Raw genomic sequence first — 13305 nt, forward strand, 5'->3', positions numbered from 1 at the left:
ATTGCTCAGGCACCAGACTGCTGAACCATCAATTTGAACACAGAAGGAAAAGTCCTTGTTCCCAAAAGAGCTTGATTTCATTTACAGATGAAGTGCTGCTTCCCTTGACTTCTTTGGGGCAGCTTTACTTCCTTCCCAATTTTACTATCTTTGGCAAAAAAACTCCCTCTCACAGCAGATGTTTATGGATTTGTGCTAATGACCCCCTTGGCAGCTTTCTGCAGCCTTGGAAATTGTCAGCAAGGAACAATTGAAGTCCTGGCCAAAAATCAGATGATTAGATAGCAAGCATTTAGATACAGAGCAAGATTGTTGGAGGCAAAAAAAAAAAAAAAAAAAAAAAAAAAAAAAAAAGGAAAAAAGAAGAATACCCAGAATTAGGAGTTCAAAAATGCCAAGCAGCAGTGACCTGCCCAGCCTGACCATCAGCAGCATAGATCAGGAAGCACCTGTGCTGGAGGAGCTGTCAGGAAGCAGAGTCCTGGCAAATGGGACACCAATCAATACCATTACACAAGCATCCACTGGTGCCTTCTAAGTTTTGTACACTTTTCTGAACAAGTCATAGGTCCAAAGAGCTGATTAAGATAGAGGAGCACAAGACCAGCCCTTTCAAAACCATTATATGAGGCAGATGAAATTTGTATTCAATAGACATTTTAAGTCAATCTGGCTTAATTAATACCGTGACTAGAAATTAAAGCTTGAGATTCATGAGAGACATGAGAGTTTTGACTGAAACACAGGAAGCAGTCAATAGGAATGAGTCGAGCAATTGGAGAATATTGTCTCTTTAAATAAAGCTAATATTTGTTTGTACTGAATCCATGTTTCAGTTTAGTCCTCTATTAGTCCTGAATGTAGATATTATAAAATATGTGAATAATTAGTGATAATGGTATGGTCTTAGTGTGAGGGGATATTGTTTTTTCCCTAGATTTATAATTAACTAAGGGCCTAGCCAAATGAAGGAGTATTAGGAGTATTGTAAACTGTTAACCTTTGTCTTCCCTAATTAAAAATTAATACCTTGACCCCTTGTTAAAAACAGTGTTTGTGTGTTGCAGCATTGTTATTGTGTAATGGTCTAAGCTGTTGCTATCCAATAGTTCTTTAAAACAATTAAAAAACCCTCATGAAAACCCCCACCACTTTCGCCTTCCTAAGCAGCAAAAGAAGCTCTGAATACTTCACTGCAAAACCAGCTGTGGTGATTTAGCTTATTGTCATCCAGCACTTTCCTCAGCTACATCTCACCTTCAGTCCTTTGCATAAAACACGCTGCAAAATGCACCCATACCAAAAACTGCACATAGTTTATCTGTATGTGGTACTGGATGAGGAAAGAGATGCTCCAGCCATCACCTTGTGTACAGTTCACTTTCTTAAAACCAGAGAAGTGATGCCTGAGACCTCTGCATGGGCCCAGCAAATGTGATATAGGACTAGAAGACGTCTTAACCTTGCTGCAGTGGTGGGCCAGGGGCATCAGGTGGGATACCGGAGGGAATCTCGGGTGGCACTAATACATATGTACAGGAGACAGGATCAAGCCTCTCATGTCCCAGTAAAATGCCACTTGTCATCTTGGCCAGAAATATGAATCAAAACAAGCATGTTCACTATCTCTTCAACTGACCACAACCAGATCAGATTTTTCCATCTGGTTTCTTTAGGTGCCAGCATTCAAAAAAAAGTTATCATGACTTCAATCCATTATTTGACATTTATTGACGCTTCTTGTTCTTCTTAGTTTAGACAGCACTATCATGTCTAAGGGAATGGACAGACTACTAAGAGTGAGACTCTTACTCAAGAGACGACCACAGGAACCAGACAAAATCTTTCTCAGTAGCCTCCTGATCATTTGGAGCCCAGCTGTATCATGCTGCTGCAGTTTTGTTACTGAGCTACTGTTGGTTCATATATGTTTTAATTATTGATGGAATTTCTTTGGTCTGAAAAGTTGACATATTGGGCTTTTTCCTTACCCTTAATAAGATTTTAAAGGATTTCTCCCAATCTAGCCGTGTCAATATACGAAACTAAAAGCGTCACAGAAATGTTTTCTTTTCTTTAAGTGTTTACTGAACTATGACAGCTGGACATGGAATTTCCCCATTTTTCCCTAAGTAAATTCCCATTGCAAAAGAAACATTCTGACAGGAAAAATACCCACACTAGAGATGAATGGTTATCTATGAACATATAAGCTTGCAAGAAGAAAACCATCAAATTATTCAACTCATAGAACAGAATCGGTAACTGAAATGGTTTTCTCTAATTCCCTAATGGACTTTAAGAAAAGATCTGTTTTAGCATAAAATGCATCTAAGTGGTCGTTATTTAAGCAATCTGCATAAATTACTTCTAAGGTAGCTAAAGAAAGAATAGGACTTTTTTGCAATACCAAATTATTTCCAACAAACAACTTCAGTTTGTACCTGCACAACAAAAACTGCAATAATCCATGAAAGTAATATTTTAACTGCATAGACAATATTAATTTTACAAAAATGTAGGTTCATGCAGATTCCACTTACCCATTTGAATAGATTTATATTGCCATGGAAAAGCATTACAGAAAGAAATAGTTCTTGAGAAATGCACTGAAATGTAGGGACCAAACACCAGGATACAAGAATAAAAATAGAGTTTGATAGAGAATTATTAAAATACTAAAGGGAGTTTCCATAAGAACTGCATGAGCTACTGAAATATTACTGACATCTTACAGGAGTTTCAGCTACCTATGTGGTCAGAAATGCCAAGGACAAGCATATATCTAGAGCTCCTCACACACTGTTGGTCATTTATTAACTCAGGGCAGGATTGTAAAGTCCCCTATTGTAGATGCCTTTGTTCATCTAGTTAAGCCAAGACCACAGAGGTGCCAAACATTGGCCTTTGCACCCAATTAGTACCTGTTTCCCACCACTGAAGCTGAGCTAACATATAGCTGTTTACACCCTGTACTTCTAGATTTAAAATATGAAATATGTGCTGTGCTGCTGTACATCTTCCATGTGTGGTTTTCTGGAGAAGGAGACAAGAAGTAGGAACAGCCCAATTCGTGGTCCTGCTCCTACTGCTGGGCTGCCCTCTGTCACTTTTCCTTGGTTTGTGTGAAAGAGTTATTGCCCTCGGCAGCCTTACCAGGGGAAAACAAAGTTATTCAGCTCAAAAACTAAATAACTAAAATGGATCCTGATTCCATGCAGAGTCACCGAAATAAAGTGTGATTCTCAGTTATGCTAAACACCAATGGCTCCATATGCCTCCAGAAGAATGCTGAAACATACAGCTGTGGAAGTTTTGTCCTACATCATTCTGGTCTGTAGAATGAGGAAACGATTTTGTGACCTATTTATAATGCTTAATTCTCTAACTACGTCATCCCTCTTACAAGAAATGGATAACTACATCACATACATCCAGTTTTACCAAGAGAAAGCTATTAGCACTATCATTTTAATAAGTTTGTATCTCAGGAATTTTTTTTTTTCCAAATTATACTGAAGATTGTTAGACTGTAACATCCTGATAGCCTCTGAGCCTTCCTCAGCAGTTTTTCCCCATTGACTTCAGTGGGATTTTTGGGCTTTTCTAAATTAACTGTAAACATTCAGGAAAAAGACCTTGACATTTGACACCCTTGTGGGGCTCAAATGAAGCCATCTGCTCAATATGCAGCCATAAGTTAAAAATGAACATAAAACCACCTCAAACAAAACCACAGTGTTTTAGGAAGTATTAAGAGATGGAATAGAAGATACTTTCTAGAAGGCATTTATCATATGATCCTACAAATTAATAACTGCCCTTCAGTTTTGATCCTGCTTACTGTCTGTCAGCACTTCTCACAAAACAGGGCAAAAATACAATAAACTTCAAGGACTTACAGGCAAGTGATCAGATGCCAGGAAATAATTCCACATGGGAAGAGATTAGGTCTGTTTATGAGGCACATGAATAAGAGGTGACATGATACAATTATCATAATATCATTATAGTGTAAATCCTAGCAGTCAGTTACTCCTCATTACTAAACTGCACTACAAGATTGAGGAGACACTCTACGAAATAAAAGAGTAAAGATGACTGGCCTTGTCCCTGTGCTAATTCCTTTGGCAGGTACCTCAGAAGGTTTCCATATCCCTAATATAAATATCATAATCTTGTGTAAAAAGCCTGTCGTCAATTGTGTAGTCAAGCCTGTAGTCACTACATATGTATTTCCATGTGCACATAAGCATATCCAATTAAAAAAAAAAAAAAAAAAAAAAAAAAAAAAAAAAAAAAAAAAGAAAAAAAGAAAAAAAGAAAAAAAGAAAAAAAAAAAAGAAAAAAAGAAAAAGAAAGGCTGCGCACAGCAATTATTATTAGAATATATGGTTAAAGAAGTCTTACTTCTTAATTTACTTGCTGAAGTCTGTCTTAGGTAACTAAAATTCAGCCATGACATGACGATATGAGAAGTGACTTCCAGAGAATGTATTTTTTTCCTTCTTTTCATCCTGGAACGATGGTATGCATTTTTCCTCTGAACCTTACTTTAGGAATTAAATAAAGGTTCACATAAAGAAATATAATCACTGTGTTATAGGATGTTTTAATTCCACATTTTGCTGCTCCAACATGAAGTATTCTAAGAGGGTCTTTTTTATTTATTAATTTCTGCATTCCTGAAAATACAGAAATCTCACTTTCCATGATCCTATGTAAACATACTTGCTTCATCAGGAGTTAAAATCTGTCCATATGTCTCTTGCCTTGTACCCAAAGTCTGGCTGAGTAGTGAACTGCACAAGGAGAAAACCAATATATTGAAAGATCTGTTTCACAGCCATGAACATCTGTCTCCTCTTCAAAAGTAACATAGTGTAATCTGGATATATATTCCCAGAGTAGAATTTTGGTAATTCAGATTAGAAGCAATTCTTGATGTTTTAAGGAGCCTCTTTATTACAAAAACAATAACGCAACCCACTAGCACAGTACACAGGAAGGGAGAAGTTTATTTAGCAAGAAGGCTCCTGACAGATGCCAGCACAACTGGGGCAGCTAAATTGGCTTGTTTCCATAACTCTTTCAGCCAGCTTGTAAAAAATCCTTCAGGGTCTAAACCCTCAGCTATGCCCTAAGCATTTTCAGGCATACCAACTACCCCAATACTTCATGTGCGTCTTAAGTGTATTAGTTCATTAATTTTTTCCCCCCAAAGCTTTATTATCTTTCATAACTGCTCTTCCTTCTTGCTTTATCTCCTGTATAGTGAGTATGGAGATCAGAAAATATTTTTAATTTCAATCCTGTACCCTGTGGAGTTCAATCAGTTTTGAACAATTTATTGATTAATTTTTTCCTCCCTTGGGCTGACTTGTTCAGCACCAGCATAGATGCATCTCTGGCTTTTGATAGAAGAATGCAAGTTTCATGTTTTTGCATGTGGATGGGAATGCCTTAAGCTTTCTGATTAGTAATAAAGTCTCTAAATTTCCCCATACTGTATTACTTAAATACTGGTTTAGAAACAGTAGGGAAAAATCCCAAAACATCCCACCCCAAGAGTAATGGGCTCACTGAAATGTGTGAATACATTAAAACCAGTATTTTTCCTCTCTCAATGACCCAAACAAAGCCATACTTGAGGGAGGCTGCAAAACTGAGACAGACAGAGGACGCAGGACACAGAAGACACACAAAGAATGAACTCATTGGAGCTTTTTTCCTTTCTTTCCTCTCATACAGGATCAAAGCATGGAGAGTGGAGAGAGCTGACCTGCTTCTCTCTGCAGGCAATGGGTGGGCTCCTGTGATTTTCCCAGCCGAGTGGCTCTAAGACAAAAGTAGGAGGAAATGAAGGAAGACTGTTTGGCAGCCCATAGTTATGTGGAAGTGGACACAGCAAAAAAAGAGTGAGACAGGGCTGCATGGAGACAAAGAGGAAATACTGAAACAGTCTAGAGTAGGTAAAGAGGAGCCAATAATAGCCACAAAAATAAGGAAGAAAAAAGCCTGATTAGGGAAGAAGGTAAATAGTAATTGAAGCACAGTTGTGTTTATATTTTCAGTAATGTTTAGATGTAATGTGAGTCAAACAAAAGCAGAAAAGTCTGACCATGGGTAAATATAGGCAAGTCTAAAAACAAAGTAAATAATTACAGTTCAAAACCAAGCACATAGAAAATGCAATAGCAGAATAATTACAATGCTTTTGGCTATTTTCTCTGAGCAGAACTGCTGTTTTATTGTCAGTCAGGATAACTTCAAAAATGGAAGCTCTTTTCTCAACATCACAATAATTAGATGTATTTATTTCTTGAATGAGCAAAGACCTTGTAATTTAGAAAAAATTGCAAAGAAGTAAATGAGACTCATAAGGAGTGCAACCTAATGTGCTTCATTTGGCACATATTTTAAATTTGAAACCATCATGTTTACATTTTAAAAACTATCTTTATGCAAGGATCTCACTCCAGTTTGCAGTTCTGTCACAGTTTAAAGAGAATTCAATCTGATTAGGACACAAGGAAAGGTTATATAGGAAAAGTTCTGATGATTTATCAAGTTGTTGACTTCCCTTGAAGACAACACAAAAGTAAGGCCACAAGTAAGTGGAAAGAGAGATACTGAGCCATTTTCCATAGTGTAAACCAAGAAGCCCAGAGTTCTGAGATGACAGCCTAGCTTAACACAGGATCCTACCCCTTGCTGGCTTTCTTGTAAGTGAGCTCGATTATACTTTTTGAAGCAATTATATCTTTAAGCTCAAATGCATGGAAAGTAATGTTACTTTAATGGACTTTAGTCATGTATCTTTTGGCTGAGGCAGCTCCGTACCAACTTATGAGTATGTGTCTGGATCATGAATCTCTGTCTCTCTCTGAAGATCTTGGTTTTGGTCCTTCTTCCAGGTATTAAAAAGTCAAAACCCCAGTTTAACTGCAAATAGCACCATTTAGTGCTGTAAACAGTGCATAAACATATCCCACTTCATTATTGCATTCACAGTGCCACTGATTATCTCACCGAGTCTGCGTATAGTCAAACTGTGCAAGACCTTGCAAGTTAAAGGTGAAGTTTTGACGTGGGGAATGAATTTGGAAAGAGAAACTTAATTTCAAGCCAGCTGAAATGTTAAAATATTCTGAATTAGATCAGTTGCCCTGAAATGAATAATAATAAAAAATATAAAGAAATTATTAAAACATTATTTTTTCTGGATCCCTGAAATCTTCTTATATGGAAATGTGTAAATTAAAACTGCACATATTGTTTCAGTTAGAATAAATGAAAAATTTAGAGTTAAATCTCAGGTTTCTTAGCTCTTCTCTGCTTATGTAAAATGGTCAGCTATATGAAAAGCAAAAAGAATTGCCAATAAAAAGAAAATACCACAGCTGATACCTAAGACATCTGCACTTGCAAGTTAGTTAATAGCCAAAGACAAAAAAAATAACAAATATGATTTTGTGTGGTAGTTTAAGAATATTTGAAGGTAAGTAGGATTGAATAATGCAGAGAATATTGCAAAACGAAAGACACTTCATCCTTTGAAGGGAAAAAATAAGATGAGAAAAAGAGGACTAAGATCAATATGGAATGATGAGAACCAAATCATGTTAATTCCTAAAACTACAAATGAAGAGTATTAGACAAATAAAATCTGCACTGATCAGCACCCTGCCAGAACAGCTGGTAAAGAAGTCACACTAAATAAATAGAGGCTATGGTCAAAGACAGAGAAGTGAAAATTCTTTAAAACAAACAAACAAACCAACCAACCTAAACAAAAACAAAAACAACAAGTAAAAAGGGAAGACTATGATCCTTTTGGCAAACACAAGTCTCAATGTTCTAGCCCAACTGAAAATCATTGATTAAGGTACCTATGACCAAACATGAAATTTTTCTATATTAATGATATCATTACCATCTCTACTGCTGGAGAAGAGAAGAGGAGAGGAGAGGAGAGGAGAGGAGAGGAGGAGAGGAGAGGAGAGGAGAGGAGAGGGAGAGGAGAGGAGAGGAGAGGAGAGGAGAGGAGAGGAGAGGAGAGGAGAGGAGAGGAGAGGAGGGAGGAGGAGAGGAAGAGGAGAGGAGGAGGAGAGGAGAGGAGGAGAGGAGAGGAGAGGAGAGGAGAGGAGAGGAGAGGAGAGAAGAGAAGAGAAGAGAAGAGAGAACATCCCTGGCTGGTTTTGCACATGCTATGGAAATAGCTATTTTAGAGTAGCCCAGTAAAATTGTTTCAGACAGATGAGCAGCTGTACAGACATAAAGTATCCTTGTAAGGTCATATGGACACATATCTATGTTACATACAAATCTATTTTTTGAATCCTGAAAGTTGTCTGATGGCTCTTAGTCCAGGATCTGTATTCTTCTCTCAATGGTTAGGCTCACTCTTATTTTAGGAGCGCTGTGAAGGCCCACAGTGGGACTCAGAAATGTTGGAGCTACACCTAAACTCCATTTGTTTCCACATACCCACCTTGCCTTGCTTCCACCTCTCCACCTATCCTATCCCAGCAGCCACCCAGATGAGGGAGAGAAAAGTCCCTTGACAGCTAATTGTCCCTCTTGCACATGCATAGGATTAGCTTCCCTGCCAATTTAGCTATTACCTGTCTAATCCTCCTTTTTGAATAATCTCCTCCATGCCATGTATCTAAGTCCTATCCGAGCCACCTAATCAGGCTAAAGGCATAACTAGTTCGCTCAGAAGATCCAGTGGGAAGCTCTGCAACTGGAATGGATCTTGGTCTAAGGAACTGACTTCTCCTGGACTAGTGCGAGTGGAGCCAAGGGAATATTCCAGAATAAGAGCAGGTGTGAAGTTTGAATATAATGTCAGAGCTTAGGGAGATGTGAGTTGGCAGACAGGGATTAGGGAGAGATGTGGCAGGTAAACATAGAATAGGCAAGAATCATATCTAAGGGGAGGTTGAGGAGTGGAATGCCAGAAAAGCAGGAGAAAAGTGAGAGGTGGGCTTAAACTATTACATTCTCATTAGCATTAAAATTATGGTATTAAATCCACAATGAGATTGGAGACTAAATGGAAAAATCCTTCTTTTACCTAATTTTCATGTGCTTTACCTTTATAGTGTTAAATTATTAGAGTGCATTCAGTGCTTTAAGCAGGTGGTACTTATGGGCGATCACCTCCTCTGAGGTCCTGATGGGTGCTGCTCTTGGCATTTTGGATCCAAGCACACATGTCCAAATGTATGTCGAAACCTTTCACTGTGCCTCTAAAGCAAACCTTAGGCTTTACTGCAGTTCAAGAGCTGCAAAAGTCCAGTGACTTTGTGAGACACCTATTTCAGCCCTCCTGCCTTCCCGTGAGAACTCAGCAGCACAATAGTTTGCCCCCTCCTCTATCAAGATAGTAAATCAGTAAAATTTCCTCATATCGTGGGACATCTCTGGGACTCCTTATGTTTCTAAGCACACAAGTTATTTCTGAGAACAGAGCACAGCCTTTTGCACTCCTTTGACCACATTCTGACAGCAAAGGTCCAGCAGTGTACATGAACAAGCTAGATTTTTGTTACATAAAATAAAGGCTGCCATACTTTATATTGGACTAGGATATCAGATTCCTAAGAGAAGTTATAATAGAATCAAGTTACAATGTCAGTGCGATAAAAAGTATCACATCATTGCTCTGTCCTTTTTACCTTATTCATTCACAGATTGAAGTTTCCTGGATTTCTGTCAAAAGAATTAGTCTTTTAAGAATAGAATAGGCCAATGTCATCTTTATACAGTTTGGGAATTCATCTTGAGTAACAATATCAGCGATAATTGAGTCAAAGGCGTCTATGGAATACACTAACAACAAAATAGACCATGGAACAAAAGACAGGTAATTCAACAGCGCACAACTGCTGAATAATCATTTTAACCTTACCAAGGGTCAGGATGGCAAATAAAATAAATAAAAAATGAATGAGTTTAAGGAAGGGATGAGGGAAAGAACAACAATGTACTCAGAGGGAACCAGGCAGTTTTGAAGAAAAATGTGTGCAGAACAGAAATTGTACAGCTGTTAACAGGAAGGAAAAATCAATTTTTCACCACATAGAGAGATACATTTACATCATTATGATTATGTTGGGAAAGGATTAGAATTTCACTTTCCTCAAAGCATTCTTGCAATGTGTCATATGATTCTTCCTTATCTGATGATCACAATGATGCATAAAGAATAGCACCTCTCAAGCATCACTTTATTCAGTAACAGACCACCTTGAGTCCCTGAGCTCCCTGACTGCCAGATCTCATGTCTTTGTTTTCCATAGGTAAATTTAATTAAACCAGCAGAAGTGGAGTTATAATGGCTCACAAGTCGTGGAAGTAACTAAAGGGGGAAAAAAGCGTGGGGGAGGAGAGTTGAAAATGTGCACATATTCAGGAGCTCGGTAGCATTAGATAGGCAGATCCTGAAAGTGGCATAAGCAAGGGATACAGAAGAAAGCAAAACCCAGACAGGTGAATTCAGATGTTAGTGGCATAGGAAAACACAGGCCATCATTGTAGAGAATACAGGTGCTTCAGAAATGGGGTAGTTAAACAGTTATTTGCTCTTTCTTTAAATACATTTTAAAAAATCTATCATTGTGATTTGAATACAGGTACAAAATATGATTGCACATGTGCAAGAACAGGGTTGACCAATGCCCATAAGTAAATCCATTCGTTCTGTCCAGAATGAATATTTTCATTTAATCCAATTGCAAACTTTTTAAAATTCCCACTACTTCATCCAGCAGGGAGTAACAGCAATGTGAATCATGCCTCCAAAGAAACTAATCCAGAGAGACTTAGAAGTGACATGTATGAGCTTCTCCCTTCTCAGCTATGTATGTGATCGCTATTTTAAATTGTGTTTGCTGCCATATAAAAGCAAATGCAACTACGAGCTCAGTTACAGTCCATTCTGCTTGGGGAAAAGATCTATCGGAGTGAAAAGCCTTGCTCTCCATCAGTGATAGTTCCTGATTAGTTTCAAACAATTTCAGAAAGTCAGAAATCAGCCTGGAGGCAGTTAACTGCAATGAGCTGTGTGTTGGAAGAAATGCCTTCACCTCCTGTCCAAGCACTGGCCATGCCAGCTAATGGGGATAGTTAAGGATAGCTAAGGAGCTAATGGGGATAGTTATTCCTTACCATTTGCTTCACTACCCCAAATCTCCTTTACCACCCTGCTCTCCAGGGCAGATGCAAGCCTTCCCCATCATCTTCTTACTCTGCATGTGCAGATACTTGGAACTGCAGAAACTCAGAACAGTTCAGAAGAAGGTTCTGGCTGTGTTTGTACGCTGGCTGAATGGGATGAGGGAAGAGAACATTTATTAGAGCTGGTGGTGGCCTAAGGAATCTGCCAGGTTGAACATACAAAATCGTGAGGCTCTGTTTCAGCTACAGCTTTGGTGCAGACCCGCTTCCTCCTCTTCCCCACCCCAGCTCAGGAAAGCTAATTTTTATTCGAATAAAAGCTTTTATTTGAATCACAAAATTTAAATAGAATAATCCCATTAGAGGAGCTAGATAGGGCAAAATCGCCTGTGTTACATTCAATTCCCTGCCTACAACAGCATTTCAGGTGTGACCATCATCCCAGTTCACTAATTGAGAAACAGAAAAGTCTGCTGATTTTCCCGCACCCCTATGATATTTTTTCCATCACCCTTCAGGCATGGCTGTCTGATTCCAAGCCTTTCATTCAGCCTTTTGATCTCTGAAAGATACAAACTGAGCAGATCTGCAATGGCTCTGCTGGACTCCAGTGGTCTGCCCATCCTCTCCCTGAATCTGTTCAACAGTGTTTCAAAAATTTTCTTCAGTAAGACAACCCAGCTTCTTCAAAGAAAATAAAGCCAAATTACAGCACATCCATAAACAGCAACAGTTGAGCCTCCAGTAGGGCTGAAAGGCCAATTTTATGGTATCAAAACACAGGCAATGAGTCCTGAAGTCCTGGTGATGATCCTAGATAAGAGCTTTATTTAGCTGAGGTACATTTTCTATATTCAGAATGGGCCTGTGGAATTTGTTACTGTACTACTGTAACTTGCAACAAGACAACATTTATAGCAGTCGATGGAGCAATTAGAGCTTTAAAGTTTGATGTTGAAGCAAAACCAGAACTGATAATTAAAAATTACTAATTTTCGGAGTGTGAAATACTGAAGACAAGGAATAAATTATAGATAAGGTTTGTCTGAAAGCATATAAGCAAAATCAAATAGTTAATGAAAAGCCTGCAGTCTGCACAAAATATATATGCACTGTGTATTACCTTTGTCTTGTATTCTTTGAAGACATTGTACACAGAGATTTTTTGCTAAACACACAGCAGTTCAGTTAGCTCTGTCACTCTTCTCCTTCCTTCCTTCCTTCCTTCCTTCCTTCCTTCCTTCCTTCCTTCCTTCCTTCCTTCCTTCCTTCCTTCCTTCCTTCCTTCCTTCCTTCCTTCCTTCCTTCCTTCCTTCCTTCCTTCCTTCCTTCCTTCCTTCCTTCCTTCCTTCCTTCCTTCCTTCCTTCCTTCCTTCCTTCCTTCCTTCCTTCCTTCCTTCCTTCCTTCCTTCCTTCCTTCCTTCCTTCCTTCCTTCCTTCCTTCCTTCCTTCCTTCGCCCCTTCCTTCCGCCCCTTCCTTCCGCCCCTTCCTTCCGCCCCTTCCTTCCTTCCTTCCTTCCTTCCTTCCTTCCTTCCTTCCTTCCTTCCTTCCTTCCTTCCTTCCTTCCTTCCTTCCTTCCTTCCCCTTCCTTCCTTCCCCTTCCTTCCGCCCCTTCCTTCCGCCCCTTCCTTCCGCCCCTTCCTTCCGCCCCTTCCTTCCGCCCCTTCCTTCGCCCCTTCCTTCGCCTTCCTTCCTTCCTCCCTTCCTTCCTTCCTTCCTTCCTTCCTTCCTTCCTTCCTTCCTTCCTTCCTTCCTTCCTTCCTTCCTTCCTTCCTTCCTTCCTTCCTTCCTTCCTTCCTTCCTTCCTTCCTTCCTTCCTTCCTTCCTTCCTTCCTTCCTTCCTTCCTTCCTTCCTTCCTTCCTTCCTTCCTTCCTTCCTTCCTTCCTTCCTTCCTTCCTTCCTTCCTTCCTTCCTTCCTTCCTTCCTTCCTTCCTTCCTTCCTTTCTTCCTTCCTTCCTTCCTTCCTTCCTTCCTTCCTTCCTTCCTTCCTTCCTTCCTTCCTTCCTTCCTTCCTTCCTTCCTTCCTTCCTTCCTTCCTTCCTTCCTTCCTTCCTTCCTTCCTTCCTTCCTTCCTTCCTTCCTTCCTTCCTTCCTTCCTTCCTTCCTTCCTTCCGCC

Source organism: Camarhynchus parvulus, chromosome 2 (assembly GCF_901933205.1).
Source record: "Camarhynchus parvulus chromosome 2, STF_HiC, whole genome shotgun sequence".
In the NCBI taxonomy this organism is placed as follows: Eukaryota; Metazoa; Chordata; class Aves; order Passeriformes; family Thraupidae; genus Camarhynchus; species Camarhynchus parvulus.